At 39.9% G+C, this 21,225-nt stretch overlaps 1 protein-coding gene and 1 long non-coding RNA gene across 2 annotated transcripts in view; both read left to right on the forward strand.

Annotated features, from left to right (window-relative positions):
- Positions 1-21,225, forward strand: part of ZFPM2 (zinc finger protein, FOG family member 2) — a 425,771-nt gene that overhangs the window by 169,014 nt on the left and 235,532 nt on the right. The gene's annotated exons all lie outside the window — the stretch shown is intronic.
- On the forward strand, positions 15,811-21,073 carry LOC137145348 (uncharacterized). Its single transcript, XR_010917632.1, has 3 exons — positions 15,811-15,867; positions 15,975-16,027; positions 20,267-21,073. It is a non-coding gene; the product is annotated as an uncharacterized lncRNA (long non-coding RNA).

The following is a 21,225-nucleotide window of genomic DNA, read 5'->3' on the forward strand; positions in this document are numbered from 1 at the left end:
AAAACTATTATTTGATGTTGCTATTATTTGATGTTGATACTAAAAATATTTTTGTCCTAAGGATAATATTTTAGGTCTGATCCAAAGCCCATTGAAATAGAATTATGGCCTAATTTCAGTAGGTTTTAAGAAAGTATCTGTGTTCATTTTGACTGAAACCCAATTTATACAAATGAACTTACCATAAGAAAAGGAGGAGCAGCATTTTGGCTAACATGAACATTTACAAAAGTTAATTAGGCAAATGAGTTTTAGATGGCAAATGAGAAATTTCCGCAAGTGGAAATAATTTTCCATCCAAGATGTTTTTCAGGATCCTTTCTGTGAATCTCAGTTTCTGCCTTTACTTATATTTATGGTTCACTAAAATGTTCAGGTAGAGAAATACCTGCCTTCATAAATCATTTGTAGATAATAGTGGTTCAGACACTCTCTGTCCAAATTGATAATGGGTATCTGATCCAAAAGGAATGTCTTGTTTTTTAAAGTTCTGTATAGGATTTTGGAGGGTGGAGGATTTAAAAAAAAAAAAGACAAACAAACAGAGCTCTTTCTTTCTGATTTTATGTTCATTATCAGTTTCATTAGTTTGTATCACATGCAGAAGTGGGCAGCAATGCAAACTATAGAGTGTCTGCAATTCTCTGACTCCTCAAATTACTTTCAGGAAGCTGAGCTCACATCTCTAATAAACATATTGACTTACAGTGCAGAGAAGTTTTGTAAAACTAAGTGCTGTAAACATTTTATATACAACTGAATACAACAGCATTCTCCCATTTTTGACAGAGCTTGGAGTTCTACCCCTGCATTGCTCTGGCATTTGAACCTATATATATATATATATATATATATATATATATATATATTTGATTTTTTATCGTCTCCATAATTTTGAGGGAAGATTTTTATTTGAAAGTTTCAAGGATTTATTCATAATGATATTTTTATGCAGTTCTTTTTTTACATGAATCTGAGTCTTTTTTACATCTATTTGACATCTATCTATTTATTTTAATCCTTATACTTCTTAATTCTCATTAGCTATAGGTCAAGTATAGTACAACCTCAGTTATCTGATTAACATGGGAGAAACTGAGCTTTGGGGAGTGTTTAATGTAACTAATCGACATCCGTATTTTGAATAACAGGTTTAATAACTGAGGTTGAACTTTACTTTCATTGTAAATCTTTTGGTTTGTCCTTCCAGAATGAGTATTCTATCTCATTTATTCTCTAGTTGGAATGATACACAGTTGTTTAGACAGGATTCCCCAGCCATGACCCCAGCACACACTCTATTCCAGGAGTGCTAAGAGAGAGCGCTGAGCCTTACAATGGTCTTTGCTTCCACAGGGCTTCCCTATGTTCAATGAAACCTCGGGTAGGCTATGCTGGCTTTGTGGCACAAGGTGTCCAAAATTAGGCCAAGATCTCATCCACTCTCTTAAAATGCTTTTTTAACACCAGCCGATTCACACTGCAGTTTATGTATGAAAATAGAATTTAACTTCAGTAATGGTTTTAGATATAATGTTCACGTATATTACTGATTTTGTGCTCTGAAAGCCCAAATATCTATAGTTTTACATACCTCTCATGCATGAAAAATTGAAAATATGTGTGCTGATTTGCTGGAAATGAGTCATGCACTGAAATCATGCAGATTCCTTTGTATTTTTATAACCACATCACAAGTATGAGCAGAGATGAAAAAATAGGTGGAGTTGGTCTTAAAAGAGATGTTCTAAACCACAACAAGCTCTTTGAAATGTTATTGTCACAAAGGAAAAAATGAGAAATACAATGAAAACAACTGCATGCATCTAAAATATTCCTGTCACAGGTAAATGTATCCCCTAAGTTATGCTTTAATATCCATAATTTTGAATTTGAAGACACCATGATAATTTCAGATGTACCTATGTGACTTAGGACATGGGAGCCTAAGTTACATAGGTGCTTAATGTTTTTAACCATAGTTCTTTAATTAGGAGTGACTCAGTAATAACTAAGAGTGAAAATGGCTGCTTTTGTATTACTTAAGAATATCAATGAACCAGATGTACTAAGAAGTGTAAATCAGCATTGCACCATTGACTTACTCTAGTTGCAACTAGCAGAGTTCCATCTCTGATTTACAGTGGAGTTACTTCTGATTTACACCAGTGTACATGGGAAGAGAATCAGGCACAGGGTGAACAATGGTGTGTGTTTTGCATTTTGAACAATCAGTACAAAAGCTCAATTTGCTCATAGTTCTCATGTCATTTCATAATTTTATTTTCAGAAAATAACCTAAGTTTATAAAGTCACACACACTAATTTTATTATCAGAAAAACTGCATAGTATAGGCAGTTTTCCATTTCTGAACTACTAAAACTGTGGATATTTTACTGACATTGGTATGTTTCTCTGACTGGATATTTTCTACCTATCCAAAATCTCTGTATTCCTATATGATAAAATATTTCTCTGAAACATAATGCAACTTGGTAGACTACTATAAACCAAGGGAAATTAATTTTATGCAGCAGCAGCACATTTTCTTTATCAAAGAAGAGAAAATATTGTAGATTTCCTTTAAGATATGGTCCTGCCACCATATTTCTATTGTAGGTAGCATCATCTATTAGCATTAACTATTGTTAATAGCAACAGTTTTTCTATGGGGGAGGTGGTGCCACAGTATAATATTAGCACTCAATTCTTTTGAAAGTTTCTATCTTATCCAATTATGTTTGAAATTATGATATAGATGAATTGCATCAGCAACTTTCAAAACATAGGATACAGTGATGACATGAGCTAATTATACAGTTACGAGATAATGCACTAATGTTAACACAATTTACTATGTAATTACTATTGTTTCCAGTAGAGTTATCATTTAGCTACCAACTAATATGGATGATATTTTGTGATAACTATTGAATTAACTAATGACATTACTGTTTTTTTTAGAGATTATGTTGTTCTTAGACCAGGGCTTACAACTAAGTTTGACCAAAGTTGAACAGAAAAACTTTAGAATAGGTTGACCCACATAGCCTAGGATCAGCTTGTAGATTATGGCAGTTATATCTTGTCTTATATTAAAGACATGAAAATAATTACAAACAAATTCAATCTAATCAGAAGCACGAATGGTGAAACTTCTGTTAGTTTAGTAAGCTTTGTACATGCACATATCCATCCATTTGTGTGTATTTGTCAATCTTTTTATTTCCTTCTGTATTCACCACTGAAAAAAATCCATAATTTATCCATGTAAAATACAGGAAGTACATCTTGAATTTAAAACAAAAAGTTTATTTTAATGATTTTTAGTACTATGCTATCGGTAGAGAATATCATAGCTGATAGATAGTCAAGGCATGCATTGCATGTAATAGTTTCTTATTGTGCTCTGACTTACAGTTTCTTAACCCATTTTTAAATTACCTTTCTGTGATATTTTTATTTTTTATAACAATGCAGTATGTTGTTTCAATCCCTAATTCAGTACAAAAATCATTTAAAGGAAACCTCTTTGAATTTTTGGAACGAGTCCCCAAAATGGAATAAAGAACAGAGGGAGCAGATGTGAAAGTGATGGGACTTGACTCTCCCTTTACTTAAGTAAACACGGGAAATTACAGAAATAAAAGAGGACTTCAGGATTTTTTGTTATACTGTGGGCTATTGTGAAAGCTCATTTCTTCCCCAAGGCAGATTTATCTTGAAAGGACAGGGTGTTCACAAATAGAAACCTTTAGAAATGGTACAGCTGTAGCTGCTCTATCTATTTTTATTTTGTGTAGTTGACCCACAAAATAGCAGTTAACCCAGATCCTATTGCCCTTGTCAATATTATGGGGTGAGTATTTACATAATCTACAAATTCATGTATCTAAAATAATTAACTTAAAACAGTCTCTTTCAATAGCAATTAAGCTTGTCTCATTTTTCTCCACCAGTTTTTGTTCAAAACCAAATATACTAAATGTTTTCTCAATGCAAGTTCTTATTGAATTCCAGTGTGTGTATCTGACCTCATTGACTGAGGGCATGCATTGACACTAACAAGAGAGGCAATGAGTTGTGGACATTTAAACATGATATCAGTAGAATTGTCAGAATGACGGGAAGGTCCCCGTTAGATCTTCAGCCATGTTCTGTAAAGCAAACCTATGCCTATGTATTCATATTTCAGTAAATATATCATTCATGAAACTTGCTAGATTGATAGCCCCTGGAGATTGATTTTCTCTCCACTCAATACTATCCCATCAATGTGTGTCCACACTAACTAATGCTAAGTAGGTAGCTCTTGGACTTCTTGATGCCAACTGGTAGAGGGCACAGGGAGATGTGGGGATATCAGTTCACCCAAAAGGGGTCATGTTAGGTCTCTAATGAAAACTAGTGGCACATTGATCATCACACTCAATGTGACATTTATGTATGGAAAGTATGTGAAGAGTTATCCATCCATCTATCCATCCTAAAAATTATGTTCTCTAGGTCTGTGAATTAAGGCAGGTCACCAAAAGGTGTTTCATATACTCCTGCCAGGCACAGAGGAAGGGATGTTTATCTTACTCTGGCTGATCATGAACAGATTGAGTATTGTATGGCTCACAATGTATGCCATTTACAGATGGAGCAAAATGCTAATCAGTAGATTGTGTGGGCTGCAGGAAAAAACAAAAACATAGGAGTTGTCCTGTTAGAAATAAGACAATGAACTTTTGAAACAATATCTGGGGTGCAGATGAATCTCCAAGTATTCTTTTAATCTGTGAGGACACACCACCAAGATCTTATGAGAAGGGATTGAAACTGATTGAAAACACTGGGAAAGGATTGGAGTAAGCTATCTTTTAGAAGATAGCAGAATCTTGTTAGTTAAGTTTAGGTTCTAGAAACATGTCATGATTTTGTTTTATATGTAATAATTTGTTCCCAATATTCTTATTTTCTGTCACTTGAATCTCTGTCCTTTCAACTAAACTTATTTTTGTTTTCACTATAAGTGCTGTGTGTTATGTGGAATGGTGATCCTAAGTTGAATCTTGCAAGCTGGTGTGTACTATTCCTTCAAGGGTAGTGAATCTGAGAATTCTGAGTGTTCAATGAAACAGGGCTGAGCACTCCAGATGGATGCTCAGAGGACTTGTGGGTTGGTGTCCCTTTTTCTAACCTTGTACAAAAAGAGCAAGTCATGGGGAGGCCTGGAAGGCCAGTGCTTATGTTTCCAGAGATTGGCGGATTCAGGGAGCTGACCCATAGTAAGCAGAGACAAGACTTCTTCATGCTAAGAGCAGGTGAAAATAAGGTGCCTCACAACTATGGGAACCCTGGGAAATGTCCACAGGGATGCTTAGTCCATGTGTCAGTTGATACTTTTGGTATTTGCTGAGACATCCATAGAGGCTGCCAGATGTCACCAAATGTTCACTAAGAATTAGACTGTAACAACCAGCTCATGTCACTTAAACTAGGCAGATGTCTCTTCTTTGCTGACTATTGCTTAATTAAGTATGAGAGTGATCATACTTTTATATATAGTCAAAAGAAGAGTAATCCCTATGCCCATATTTGAAATCCCCAGTACCCTAAATAGTCAGTCAGACCTTGCACTTATGTCAGTTCAGAATTGCATATTTGGATATTGGTTTTGCTGAAAGAGCCCTCCTGCTGAGCTGGAGCATCATGTTAAGCAGAGAGAGCAAAGATCCCCAGGTATAAGTACAAAATATCAGAGTATCATGATGTTTCTGTGGCTATCAGGAAATACTTTGTTTTAGCAGTTTTTCTCTATAACACGTTAATCTTTCTTTTCTGGGTTGCATTAGGTAACAAAATGCTTGAAACTACTGAGGTGTCTTTCTTCAGTGGTGCTGGATTTTCTCTCCACATCAGTTTTAGATGGTATCTGTGATCAAAGGGACATATACTGTTCATATGCTTCCTCTGTACTTCAGAACTAGGGGTGACCTGGAGGGTACATGACTGCCCTTGTGTGGTTGCCTGGAAACTTTGGCCCACACAAGTGTCAACTTTCTTTCATGGTTATAAAGGAAGACTGAGCCTCACAGAGAGCTTTAGTCTTAGAGAAAAAGGTCCTTGTGTGTTTTAAAACAAGTGTCTCACCAGGAGATAATGGTAGAGCTGTGGGTTATAAATGATGCATTTTGTTCACTTCGCCTTGATAATGGCACAAGGGAAAAAAAGTTCATCGCTCTCTTATCAAAATACTGTGACATTTCTCCTTCAACTGTAAAATTTCCTATCACATTCGTCTGCTGCAACAGCAACTAAATTTACTCGATTGTAAAGACTACATAATCTCTCATCAAAAACTGTCTTTTTTTATTCTTTTTTCCTTCCACTACCTAAACTTTAGGAGAACCACCAAGATTGCTAAACTCAGTGCCTATTTTATCAAGAAAATAGGTTTGTTTTTAAGCAGCTTATTGGTTAACTAGTACCCACTAACCTTAGAACCAAACATATGTATCTCTAAAATTGTGTACAACTTATGCAGTAGATATATATATATATATATATATATATGCACTTAGCCTTCTATGTATAAAGTGCTAAAAGTGTAATTCACCTAATGTACATGTACATTGTTTGAAAGGCTGCAGCAAAAAGGGGAATGTATTGTGCAATTACAGGTATGCTGATCAGAACGTCTGTGATCTATATGGGCTTTTGGATCAGGTCCTGTATGTTTCCTCCTGATATAAACTGATCTTTTCTGCATGACACAAGCATAAATTAATGCCAAGTGTAGTTAGAATAATATATAAGGCTATGGAAATGTACAACCACAAGAGACTTATCTGTCTCCATGACTGTAAAAGCAAAAGGCAGAAAGCAAAGTTTTCAAGTTCCAAAGGTTGTGTCCTTTTGCACTTTGAGGGTATTTATTTTAATGGTGCCTAGCGGGCTCAAAAATCAAAGTGTAAATTCTTAACTTGTGCAACAAAATCCCTAAAATGAAAGCTCAAGCCAGTGTTTTACTCAAACCCCAAATGTCTAACATGATTATGTCAAGGCAAATTGTAAAAACAGAAATCTGGACACTGTTAGAACTAAATAAAACTGTTAATTGAAAAGAAATAAACTGGTAATGTTTATAAAATAGAGAGATAAATCCCAAAAGAAGCAACACTTCTAGGAGAAAATCACAACTTGGTATGCATGGGTATGGCACCTTTATGTTCAAACTGCTGGTGCAGAAATTCCTAGTGCTATGACTCAAAAGTCTGTTCCTTCAACAGAGCTAATATTGAAGAAAAGTTATAGTGCTAATAGTAAAATTGGCGCTTCATAACTCTGAGCATGACATATTGTAATATTTCCAGAATTAATCCTCTGAGACATCTAGAGGATATATGTGATCCCTGCAGGACTCAGGGCTATGTATTCCAATTATGAATTTATCCAGCAAATAAAGCTATTCATACTGTCTGAAACTGAACCAGTACCTGATATATGCAGTGTTGTTGTAGCCATGTTAGTTCCAGGATATTAGAGAGACAAGGTGAGTGAGGTAATATCTTTTATTGGACCAATTTCTGTTGGTGAGAGAGACAAACTTTTAAGTTTACAAAGAGTTTAACTTCAGGTCTGGGAATCCTACTCAGAGTGTCATAGCTAAATGCAAGGTGGAACAGATTGTTTAGCATAAGTAATTAACACATATTTCAAGGGACAATTCAAGTTGAAGTGGCCTGTTAACACCTCTCCATTCATAAGAAGGAAAGAAAAAAAAAAGATTGGGGTGGAAGTTAGTGGATTATAGATTGTTGTAATAAACCATAAATCTAGTGTCTCTATTCAGTCCATAATTTTTAATGTCTAGTAAAGTTAATTTAAACTCCCAGGCTCATCTTTTGAAGGCATTGAGCAGATTTTATCTGAGGATGAGGACTGAGAAGTGAGATGTAGAGTGATTGCTTTGTGAAGAGTGATCACCGACACATGTATATAGTGTTTTATTATTGTTCTGTGCGAGTTTATTCAAGAGAGTAGTGATTGTCTGGTTTCACTCACATAGGTGGTGTTGGGGCATTTAGTGTACTTGATTTCCCCGTTTCCCAGTCTTGAAAAAGAGCTCAATGTGAGCTTGAAAGCTTGACTCTCTCACCAGCATAAGTTGGTCCAATAAAACTAACTATCTTCTGCACATGAAATACAAATATTTCCATTTCAATCCATGTTGACCCTTCATTATTTAAGTGTGTTTCAGGACTCACTACTAAATTTAGTGGTTTATGGGGGAAACTAAGGGAGGAGGCAGGAATAGCAACATTTTATGGTATATACCATGACTGTGGGTGAGATGGGAGATAGGTGACAGCTCATTCAATGTTACGTTTTTTTTTGTCTATAATCATAGGATAACATGCTGGAAAATATGCTACCTTTAGTCATGCTCTTTCAGTATGTAGGCTTGTGGATGAACAATTCATTAGGTACAGCACTGATCTCATAATCATCAAAAGTAATACATTGATCCCATTGCTACTGGGAATAGCAATGTATATCTTTGGGTTTATCTAAAACTAATGCTAATAACTCTTTATTTTACATTGACCAATACTACTAGTTGGTTCTCACATCACTCATGCATGTCTGTTACTTAGAACTTTAAAATCATGTGAGATTATCATTTTCTATTTGAGTTGTAATGATCAATGTAAAATTTTTGACTTAGCTAAGAACTCATTCATCTTAATTGCCCTCATTAGGCTTGAGCTTAAAAACATGGGGTCAGTGATATAGCACATGAAAACATTCCCCACAAATATATGTTATGTGCAGGTATTGCTCACACTTTATATATGCTATCACAGTATTGTTAAAGAGGAATTTGCAACATGGAAAAGAAGTGACCTGTCACAAGCCTCCCAATTTACCTGTAGTCATGATAAATGACACAAAATTCTGCAACTCCCTTTTCCACCTCAAAATCACAACCAATCCTGGGAATGAGTTTTCACTTTTTTGCAAATAAGACAAGGTATGTTAACCTATACTATGTCAATATCGTATTGTCCTCTTTATGGCAGGGAAAATCATTAATCACTCCCCTGATACTAAAAATGTAAACTTTATCATGTTTTCTAAATGGATTTCTTAGGAACAGGTGTTAATAATGTGAAACTTTCAGTCCAAAGTGAAACCGCAGATTGCATCTCAGAACTGTGGCAGATGTAGACAGCCTCACACAGCCTTATTTGCTGCTACTTGCTGATCCAGCAACACAATTGCTTGAGTCATTCTTAAGTCTGATTGCCCCAATTCAGAGACTAAATCTAAATACACTATCACACTTGTGAAAAGACAGCAGCTGTAAATATGGATTGGCAGAGGAGCCGAAGTTCATAATACAATGGATAAGAAGTCAAAATGGCTTAGGCTCTCACTGGGAGGCATAAAGTTGGCAAGAGAAAAGCAATATGTGTCTCTCAAAGGAAAGAGGTGAGATCCTTTGCATACATTGATCTGCTAAGGTATAGTAAGTTTAATCTCCCAAAATAATACCAGTATACCCCTAACAAAATCAGTGTATTGCTTTCATCCTTTTTAGGGATGATATAAATTGTAATAATAATGAAAAATTATTTTTGAGTGTGTCTGCTCCAGGGCAAAAATTCTCTTTGAAGGACTCTTACAGGAGGCTAGCTGTGGAAGCCAAGTGGAAAGTATAACTATGGCAGGATATAGTGTCTCATTTGTTTGGCATTTTAAACTGCGGAAAACATATTATACTAATTCTACAAAGACTTGCATAGGCTCCTTATTTATTTTGGGGTTCGATTCAAGATATTAACTTGGAACTAGAAAATCGTACATGGTTTCTCTCATTATGTGCTATCATGGCAGCTGAGATTGCTGTGGCACTTTTGCTGACTGTCCCTAGGTATGAAAATCCTGATACTGTGGGAATTTATCAAGAATGGAAGGCCCTTCTGTATGGAGCTTACTTTCTCCACTAGCTTTCCAGATCCAAAATCTCTTGACTGTCATAAAACAGCATTAAGTCAACCTCTTTCCTCAGGTTTTTATATAAGGAGTTTGTTTTAGTGAATGCTATGTAGTTAATCATGGATAAATATCTTCCAATGATAAATAGTTACTTTAAATGGTGTTCAATACCCAGAGACTGCATGATGGGTGCTTTTATGATGGAGGAAAGGAAATAAATCTTGCTGGACAAATTGATTGTTTTTTCCGAGAGAATTACAAAATTAGTGGATGAAAGATGTAATATGTTTGGATTTTAGCAAAATATTTGGTAAAGCGTCTCACAAAATCTTTCTCTCCAAAATAATTCCAGTTACTTCGCATATGAAAACTCTCACCCAAACTGAAATTTAGCCATTTGACTGTAAGCAAATAGAAATTAATAAACCTTAATTTATTGAAATTGTGTGGAGGTAATGATTTGGATGTTAGAGATAGATCATGAATTAGTAAGTAGGGTAAACAACACATTAATGAAATTTGGCGATGATACAAAATTGGACAGTGTTGTAAAGATGTTTGAAACAGGAATAATGTAGAAGGATGTACACAGGCTGCCTAAATAGGAAGAAAAAAAACCTGAGATTCATCTTAGGAAAAATACAAGCTAAGCCATCTGGGGAAAAATAATGCAAAAAGCATTAATGTTGGAAGAGACAAGAAATTGTAATGCATTATGACGGGGGAAAAGAGCCAATGCTATTTTGCTGTAAATAAAATTGGTATAAGAATCATGCTATATCTATACAGCTCTGATGTGACTATATCTTATGTTGCATTCTGTCCCAGATACCTCTTTATCAGATATCTCTCTATCAAATATTGATACATTGGAGGGTTTAAGAGAAGAGAAACAAAATCGATTAGGCAGACTGAGAGACTGAATTATCAAAGAAGAATGAAAGAAATATGCATATAGTGTAAAGTAGCTCGACTAAATAATTACTATAATGGCTAAAACTAGCCATTGACTAAGTAATGTCTTGTTCTTCTTCAAGTGCTTGTTCATGTCCATTCCACTATAGGTGTGTGCACGCCTCTGTGCACGGTTACCCAGAACTTTTTTCCCCTTAGCAGATCCCGTAGGGCTGGCTCCGGCGCCCCCTGGAGCCTTGCGCAAATGCCACAGTATATGAGATACTGCCGGCCCTACACCCCCTCAGTTCCTTTTTTCTGCCTGTGACGATTGCTGGAGCTAGCCTTACTCTCAGCAAGTACTGTTCCCCTTGTTTAGACTTGTTTGATATTCTAAATTAGTTCTATTTGGTTAAGTAGTTGTTAAGTGTTGTTAAGAGTAGTTAGAGATAAGACACATCCCTGCGGGGACATTGAGTGGCCGGGCCATGCCCCAGTTGCCAGGCTTCAAGCCGTGTGCCTCCTGCAGGAAGCCTTTCCCGCTCAGCGACCCCTATGACTGCTGCCTTAAGTGCATGGGGAAAGCCCACAGAAAAGAGAAGTGCAAGATCTGCAGGGCTTTCAAACCAAGAACTTAGAAGGACCGAGAAATGCCGTTGAAAGCCCTGTCGATGGAGGCAGCGCTCCTCCTGACGTCCGAGCCAACCCGTTCTGCCTTGGTACCGAGAATGACTTTGGTACAGAGCGCACTGTCGGCGCCGCACTCAACTCGACACCACGCAATATCACTGACAGCGAAGAGAAAGAAGCAGCGTGCAGAGCGCGGACACTCCCCTACACTGTCGGTATGGGCAGGGTCAAGTACGGAGATGCACCAGACCCAGCCCGCTGGACTTCTCTGGTACCTGTATCTCTGGTCAGGGAGCCTCCCCCGACTCCTGGGTGTGGGAGAGTGCCCCTGCTGATGCTGTCGACACTGGAGGCTTTTCAGGCGGCAGGAGCCTTGTTGGCCTTGCCTACGCCATCTCCACCCCCTCCCCCTCGGCCAAAGGAGAAGGGGCCGGTGTCAACAGGGGAAACCCGCGTTGGGTCCCTCTGAATGGCGGAGGAGATCCCCGGTACGGGGAGGAAGATCTTCTGCCAGATAGTCTACAAGAGTAGAGCAGAGCCTCTCCCCTAGTAGTAGCTGCAGGTTGGCGTCGTCGAGCCGACCTGCTCCAGCACGAGACGTGGAGTCTCCCTCTCGGTGCTGACGTCAGTCCCTGGCACTGGAGGCAGGGGGTGCCAGGAGGTGGCACCGGTCGAGGTCTACCAGGTGGCGCTCGTACAGCTCCCGTTCCAGATCCCCAGCACCGAGGAGTTTGCCCGTACCTAGATGGCGCAGAACCCGGTCTCCATCAGAGGACCTGGCACCGTTGAGTTCGCCCGCACCGAGGCAACGTGCAACCTGGTCGCCAGAAGAAGACCCGGCACCACAGAGTTTGTGGCGCGGGACCCGGTCGCCAGAGTCCAGCTCGGTACTGGGGAGTTTGAGACAGCGCCGACTTCTGTCACCAAAGGTGTCTGCAGAGCCATGAGGCAAGGGGCAGAGGAAATCATCGATACCAAGACGACACTCCGGTACCTCTAGCTCTTCGGAGTGCACCCCCGCTCGTCGGCACTGCTCGTGGCGATGGAGGCAGCCCTCGTCGTCCTCCAGGTTGGAGGCGTTGAGAGTGCGGTGCCCATCAAGGAATGCTGCCCGGGACAGAGGACGAACACGGCACTGCCAGTCCAGGACCTCTGACTATGATGGTGACTCGGGGTTTCCCAGGAGGGAAAGTCGTCGGTTGAGCCAACGCCCCCACAAAGCGTCAGAGCCTGTGGCGCAGTCAGCCCCGGGTTGCCCCAGGGGCAATGGCTGCAACAATGGCCTTACTGGGCCCCATGCGGTATCCAGCTGGGGCCAGGGCCCCATTCCATTAATTCGTCGGGGGTGCAGTCCGTGCCTCCGTCACAGGAGAAGGCCCATAGGCACCACTCCTCGGTTGAGGAATTGGACCCCCTGGAGGGAACCTCAGCGGGTACAACCCTTCGCCAGGAAGGGACGCACCTACAGGCTGCACCTCTGCAGTCTTCTTCCTCCTCACCTGACGAGGCAGTCTCCTGAGACCACTCTGCTCCACTGGAGGATTTTAGGGCGCACCAGGAGCTTCTCAAGGGGGTGGGCTCCAACTTGGGGCTGGAGGTGAAGGAGTTAAAAGAGACCACAGATAGCCTTTTTAATGTGCTAGCGGTGGCTACCCCAGCGCGAACGGCCCTCCCAGTGCAAGAAGGGGTTTTTAAGATTGTAAAGGCCCTGTGGCAAACCCCTTCCTTCTGTGAGGAAGCTACCTGCCTGTGGGACTTTGCAGTGAGGCACGATTTCCACTTGACTGCCTCTCACCTCCTGGGAATGAGGAACAACAAGGCGGATCGCCACAGCAGGTCGTTTCTACCCCACCACGACTGGTTGTTGCATCCAGAAGTGGTGGCTATGATCTTCCAGAAGTGGAGCATTCCCCGACTGGACTTATTCGTGTCGGCCTGGAACACAAAGTGTCCAAAGTTCTGCTCGCTCTGGGGTCGCGAGACTGGGTCGATTTCCGATGCATTCCTCACGGACTGGAAGGGAACCCTCATGAACGCGTTCCTGCCCATTCCGCTCCTGCCCAAGATCCTGCTGAAAATAAAGAGGGACAGGGCGCACGTTACACTCATCTCTCCACCTGGCCGAGACAGCACTGGTTCAGCATGCCGCTGGACCTTTCGATCGCCTTACTCCTGGAGCTCCTGAGGCGGCACGACCTTCTATCCCAGGACCACGGTCACCTGTTGCACCCGGACCTGGACTCCCTGCATCTCATGGCCTGGAGGCTCTGTGTCTGACAGAGAGAGAAAGAGCCTGCTGAGTGCAGGTCCAGTAAGTCCTGCTTGGCAGCAGGAAGCCTTCTACACAGGTCATGCATTGGACTAAGTGGAGGCGGTTTACCTGTTGGGCAGAGTCCTGGGGCATTCTGCCCAGCCTCTCACCTATTCAGGCGGTCCTGGAGTACCTGCTCCAGCTAAAGCTCCAGGGTCTGGCTCTGGCCTCGTTGAATATTCACCTGGCAGCCATTTTGGCCTTCCACCAGCCGCTAGAGGGGAGATCCTGTTCTCCCATCCCATGTCGGTCAGGTTCCTCAAGTGGGTGGAGAGGCTTTATCCGCAGGTCCGTGACCCGGTGCCTCCCTGGGATCTCAACCTGGCCCTCTCGAGACTCATGGGGCGCCCCTTTGAACCCATGGCTTCATGCCCTCTGCTCATGCTTTCATGGAAGGTATCCTTCCTGGTGTCCATTACCTCAGCTAGGAGGGTCTCCAAGATTAGACCCTTGACCTCGGAGCCCCCTTATACACTGTTCTATAAGGACAAGATTCAGCTGAGGCTGCATCCAGCCTCCTTTCCCAAGGTCGTTTCCCAATTTCATTGTGACCAAGATATTTTTCTCCCCTTGTTTTTTCCCAAACCGCATGGTTCGGAGGAGGAGAGGAGGTGGCCTTTGCTGGATGTGAGACAAGCCCTGGTCTTCTACATCGAGCGTACAAAGCCGTTCTGGAAATCGACGCAGCTCTTTGTCCCAGTGACTGACCGGATGAAAGGCTCATCTGTCTCCACCCAGCGTATCTCCTCATGGATTACATCGTGCATTAAGTTCTGCTATGAGCAGGCGAGGGTGCCGCTTCCGTGAACCATCACAGCAAACTCAACCAGAGCTCAAGCCTCATCTACAGCCTCTCTGGAGAGAGTGCCCCTGCAGGACATCTGCAAAGCTGCCACCTGGTGTCGGTGCATACCTTCATGTCCCACTATGCCATCGTCCAGCAGGCGAGAGAGGACGGCAGAGTGGTGCTGATGGCAGCTCACCGGTAACTCCGACCCACCTCCAAGGTATTGCTTGATAGTCACCTATAGTGGAATGGACATGAGCAGACCCTCGAAGAAAACAAGGTTACTTACCAGTAACTGATGTTCTTCGAGATGTGTTGCTCATGTTCATTCCACAACCCACCGCCCGACCCCGCTGCTGGAGTTGGCAGAAAGAAGGGACTGAGGGGGCGTAGGGTCAGCAGCGCCTCATATACCATGGCATGTGCGCGGGGCTCCAGGGAGTGCCGGAGCTGGCCCTACAGGATCTGCTAAGGGGAAAAATGTTTTGGGTAACCGTGCACGGAGGCGTGCACACACGTATAGTGGAATGGACATGAGCAACACATATCGAAGAACATCAGTTACTGGTAAGTAACCTTGTTTTATTGTTTGCAACATAGTGTGTAAATTAAGGGTGTGAACCTCAAAGAAGATGAGGAATCATTTAATGTGAAAGAAAGGGGCATAATTAGGAATTTTATTTTGAAATTAAGAAATAAATTAGGCCACATATCAAGAAAAATTTTCTGCCAGTGAGATAGCAGGCTCCCTATGGAAGTGGGAGCTGCCCCATTAATTGTATGAAGACAAGGCATAGTCCTAGAAAATGTTCTAGGCATCAGTCCTGTATTGGCATTTGAATGGAATAGATAACCTAATAAATCTTTTCCAGGTTTAATTTCTGTGACCCTAAACATAACTGAAAGGAGAGAAGGTGGCACTACAAAATCATGACCATCTGGACTTGAATGCACCTCTTTGGAAATAGTTCCACAGATTGGATATTGCCTCATTGCACAGCAAGGAGGAACATAGGAAATATGTTGCTCATTATGTAACACTGTAAATCATTGATGGTTGAGACATATTTTGCATCCTTACTTGTGCAGGACCCAACATTCATGTGAGACAGGCCAAAGTAGATGATAATTGAGGGAGGCCTGCACATCAGATTCCTCTCTCATCAGGGACTGCCAGTAACGTGGCAGAAGTACCAAAATGGAGGTACTGGAGAAAAATTTCTGCATTTCTGGAGAGTGAACAAGGTGGACCAGGTAATCACTTGCAAATGTCTATATAATGTCAACATTATTTTGTTGAATGCATGTAATGTGACCTTCTAGTACATGTAAATATAATCATTGCCTATTCCATTTCACAGATCCAGGACATGATGGCCATCAACCATGTGCAAATTGAGGCTGAGGATTGTAGGTAAGTGTCCATAGCATGCATCAGGGATCATATGACAGTTCTAGATATATGCTATGTTTAGCAGTTTTTCCCATTTTTAGTGTAAGGGGTATATATATATATACACTATGTTTAGCAGTTTTCCTCCATTTTTAGTGTAAGGGGTTATTGTTGAAACTGAAAATATTTCTTAAACTGGAACAGATATTATAAGTGTGCCACTGTACAAAGTTTACATAGGCCTCTAAAGGGACAGTGCAGACTGTGTAGAGTTAGTCATAGGTTCCAGGCCAGAAGGGACCATGGTGATCATCTACTCTCACTTCCTGTATAATCCAGGATATAAAATTTACCCAAAATAATTCTTTGACCATATTTTTTATAAAAACATCCAATCTTGAATTAAAAATTGTCAGTGATAGAGAGTCAACCATGACTCTTGGTAATAATTAATTACTTTCACCATTAAAAATATACATCTTATTTCCAGTCTGAATTTATCTCCCTTCAACTTCCAACCACTGGATCATGTTATACCTTTCTCGGCTTAGATTGAAGAGCCCATTATTACATGTTTGTTTCCCATATAAATACTTACAGATTATAATCAAGTCACCCCTTAACCTTCTCATTGTTAAACTAAATAGATTGAGCTCCTTGAGTCTATTATTATAAGGCATGATTTCTAACCCTTTAATCATTCTTGTGGCTCATCTCTGAACACTCTCCCATTTATCAGCGTCCTTCTTGAATTGTGGGCATCAGAACTAGGCATAGAACCAGTAGCATCAGTATCAAATACAGAGGAAAAAAACCTCTCTAATCCTACTTGAGATTTTCCAGTTTATGCATCCCAAGATGGCCACTACTTCTTTTAGCCACAGCATCACACTGGGAGCTCATGTTCAGCTGATTGTCCATCACCACCCCCAAATCTTTTTCAAATTCACTGCTTCATATCTTGTAAGTATGGCCTACATTCTTTGTTCCCAGATATATACGTTTTGATGTAGCCATATGAAAATGTGTGTTTGCTTCTGCCCAGTTTATGAAGCAATTCAGATCACTCTGAATCAGTGACCCATCCCCTTCATTATTTACTGCTCCCCCATTTTTTGTGTCATCTGCAAACTTTGTAAGTGGTGATTTAATGTTTTCTTCCAGGTCATTGATAAAAATGTTAAATAGCACAGGACCAAAAACAAATTTCTGTGCAACCCCACAAGAAATATACCCACTCGATGATGATTCCCCATTTACAGTTACAATTTTTGACCTATCAGACAGCCAGTTTCTTATCCATTAAATGTTCAGTACCAATTCAAATGCCTTAAAGAAGTCTAAAGTATATTATGTCAACCCTATTACCCTTATCAACCAAATTTGTAATCTCATAAAATATATATATATATATCAGGTTAATTTGACAGGATCTATATTTCGTGAACGCATGTTGATTTTGCATTAATTACATTACCCACCTTTAATTCTTTATTAATATGTCTTGTATCAGCTACTCCATTGTCTTACCTGGAATTGATGTCAGGCTGACACGCCTATAATTAACAGAGTCATCTGGTTTACCCTGTTAAAAAATTGGCAAAATATTAGCTTTCTTCCAGTCTTCTGGAACTCCTCCAGTGCTCCAAGACTTACTGAAAAGCAACAGCAATGGTCCAGCATCTCCTCAGCCTTTTCTTTTGAAACTCTTGGATGTAAGTTATCTGGACTTGCTGATTTAAAAATATCTAACTTTAAGAGGTTTTGTTCAACATCTTTCAGAGATACTTGTGGAATGGAAAGAATGTTATCACCATGTTATGAGACCATATCATCTGTTTTTTCTCCAAATACAGAACACATGTATTTATTGAACACTTCTATCTTTTCTACATTATTATTGATAATTCTACCATTTCATTTTAATAATGGACCAATACTATTCCTTTTGTTTCTAATATATTAAAAAAATCCTCCTCCTTATTGTACTTAAGTCTACTGGCCATACATTTCTCCTTTGCTTCCCTTATCAGTTTTCCACAATTTCTATCTTTTGATTTATATTCATTACTGTCAACTTCCCTTTTCTTTCACTTGTTTTATATATGTAATATATATATATATATATATATATATATATATATATATATATATAATGGTTTTATATATATATTAGCTGCCTTCTCTTCCCCTCTAAACCATTAAAATCTTCTTCCTGTATTGTGGCTTTTTGGGCATCTAGAAAGGTGTTCTTAAATGATCCCCAATTATCACTCACATTTTTCTGATTAAATTCTTCCTCCCAGATTATTTGGTTCATAATTGTTTTCAGCTTTGTGCAATTGGCCTTTTTAAAACACCAAATACATATATTATTAGTCTGAATTTTGTTCTGCTTGCACATTATAAATGTGTTCAAGTCATGATCACTTGTACCTAAGCTACCATTAATTTTTAGTTCTGGGATCTGTTCCACTTTATTTGTTAGGACAAGGTGTAATAAAGAATTTCACCATTTTGGCTGCAACAATTTTTGAGTTACGAAATTGTCATCTGTAATATTTAGCGATTCCAAGAATCTTTTAGCATTGGCAGCATTAGTTGGCAGTATACGTTACTCACATTGAAGTTCCCCATAATCACTCACCCACTCAGCTTTTTTTTCTTACACATTATAGATAGGTGTGTAAGGAGGCAGTCATCCTGTTCCCTAGTATAATTTACTGATCTGTTAAAGACACCAACTAATAACCCATCTTGTGCTTTATCTGTTAGGACATTGATCCATAAGCATTCAAGATAATTTTCTTCTGAGTTGTCAGTGTTTCAAAAACAGAGAGTGCCATTTTTCCACTCCTCTCCCCTTTTGCCCATCTGATCCTTCCTAAATAGATCATAACCATTGATTTTAACATTCCTATTGTGTGACAGATCCCACTAGGTTTCAGTCACACCAACAAAATCAATTTTTTCTTTATAAATGAGCAATTCAAGTTCTTCTTGTCTGTTACCTAGTAGGGAATTCAGGAATTTCTTCTCTTCATGTCCTCTGGTTCCTTGGTTAATTTAGTTCCCTACATCTTGATTTTGTGCTGACTACTCATATTATTCCTTCTTTTTACCTTCCCCTTTTGCTGTTACTTAACCCCTTCTTGACAACTCTAGACAGCCTGTCCCTGTGGAGATTGATTCCCCTTCTACTGAGGTGGAAGCCATCCAAACTATACAGCACCCTCTCCCCATAGAAAGTGGACCAATGTTCTACAGAACAAAAACTCTCTACCCTCCATCACTTAACTAGCCAGTGGTTCACATCCGGAATCTCCAGACTTCTCTCTCCCTTCACTTGTGGAACAGGAAGGATCTCAAAGAAGATTGCTCAGACATTCCACTTCAGCACGCTTCAAAGTTCCCTGAAGTCATCTACTATCTGCAAGATATCCCATGACATAATGTCATTAGTGCTGATGTGGACCATCGCGAGTGGATCCTTGTCTGTTGACTTCAGAAGCTTATCTAATCTTAGAGTGACACCTCAGATCTTGGCTCCAGGAAGGCAGCAGGCTGTATTGTTGTATGCCTGTCCCTTGCAGAATCTTCTTTTAGTTTTTCTGAGTATTAACCTCAGATCACTCTCTCTGTGTCTATTCCCATTTCTATAATAGTGTTAAGAGGAGACATGAAAGCTGGTCTGATCCAGCAACTAACAGGATAGCATACCCCAACGTGAATTTTCACACATCCAAGCAACAGCACCATGGAGGTGAAAAGAGACATGACAAGACACCCTGAGTCTGATCCATCACTGTGTTGCTACAGTTTTCTGAAGCCAGACAGTAGTGAATCAGGCTCACTATTTCTTCAGGAGGCTGAATGCCAGGGAAAATGGCTAGATCACTAGGGGATAGAGTGGGAATCAAAGAAGTGTATATGACAAACTAATTATGGCCTTAAAAATTGTAAAACCTATTTCTGTGCCAAAAACATCAAAAAACCAAAACCACTTGGAGCCCCTGACAGATTTGACTCTAAGATATACCAGCGTAAATTGGCAGTAATTCCACAGACATCAGACTGGTCCTTAGAATTTAAATATTCTTCAACACACCCTTGTTTCCAAAACAGTGGAGTCCCATTGACCTCACTAGGTTATTTTCCTCCATTCAATGTAAGACTTGCAGTCTGAGGCCCTAGCGTAACAAATAGAACGTAATTTAAATGACAGATTATTACTAATTTCCTTCATATTTTCCTTTGCAGAACCCACAAATATCTTCTCTAGGTGTTGCAGAGAAAATTCCTGCAGATGTTGGTGAACAATTTGGGTTTTTTAAGTTAAAGAAGAATATATTAACTGTTGGTGTTTGTTTTTATACACATGAAATGTGCTATCCTTGACCTAATTTTTAAGGCTACTTCTCCCCATGTTCTCCAAATTCCATGTCAAAACTCACCTATGCTGTAAGCCATACAAAAATTTAGCAAACTATCGTGGGCTAGATTGAGTGCTGATGATGTTCAGGATAGCTTATACTTATTGATTTTTAAAAATACTGAGAAACAATTCCAAGCCAAACCATCAAATTGCGCACATAGGATCGAACCCAAAACCTATTGAAGTCCATGGAAATCTTAACATTGACTTTGATGTGTTTTGGATTAGCCTCATATTTAACTTTTATATGACTGTGTGATCTTAACACTGTCACCCTCTTGCTCCTCCCACCCTCTTTTCCTTCCATTGTTTTGTAGCCCTCACTTGTGATTCTTGTCTTAATTTTGACTGGAAGCTATTTGGGGCTTGGTCTTCCTATTTCTTCCTATTCGCTTGTACCTAGAAGCAAGGGACCTCAATTCTAACTGGAGTCTATGGATCCTATTGAACTACATGTAATTAAAAATTTTTACTGAGATGTGCCTACCAATTCCAGACAAGTAGGCTAGATTATCTAGAGATGTCAATATAGTAGCCAAAATGTTCTTCATGAAGTACTAATGCATGAAACACAAATGGAAATAGCTATATGTTTACCTTTACATGTTAAACAAAGTTTCTTTGTTAAATAAAATGACAAAAAATGGTTGTGACAGGTTGTGTTCCTTTAGTTGTGTTAACAATCTTCTTACAACTTCGTCAGTTGTTTTGGCCCATTTTATTCTGTGATCGGCAAAGGTTCTGGATCCACAACTATGGACGCCAACCTTGTCTATTAGCTTAT

Source organism: Emydura macquarii, unplaced genomic scaffold, assembly GCF_026122565.2.
Source record: "Emydura macquarii macquarii isolate MOO-44397 ecotype Brisbane River unplaced genomic scaffold, CSIRO-AGI_Emac_v2 contig_383, whole genome shotgun sequence".
Classification (NCBI taxonomy): Eukaryota; Metazoa; Chordata; order Testudines; family Chelidae; genus Emydura; species Emydura macquarii.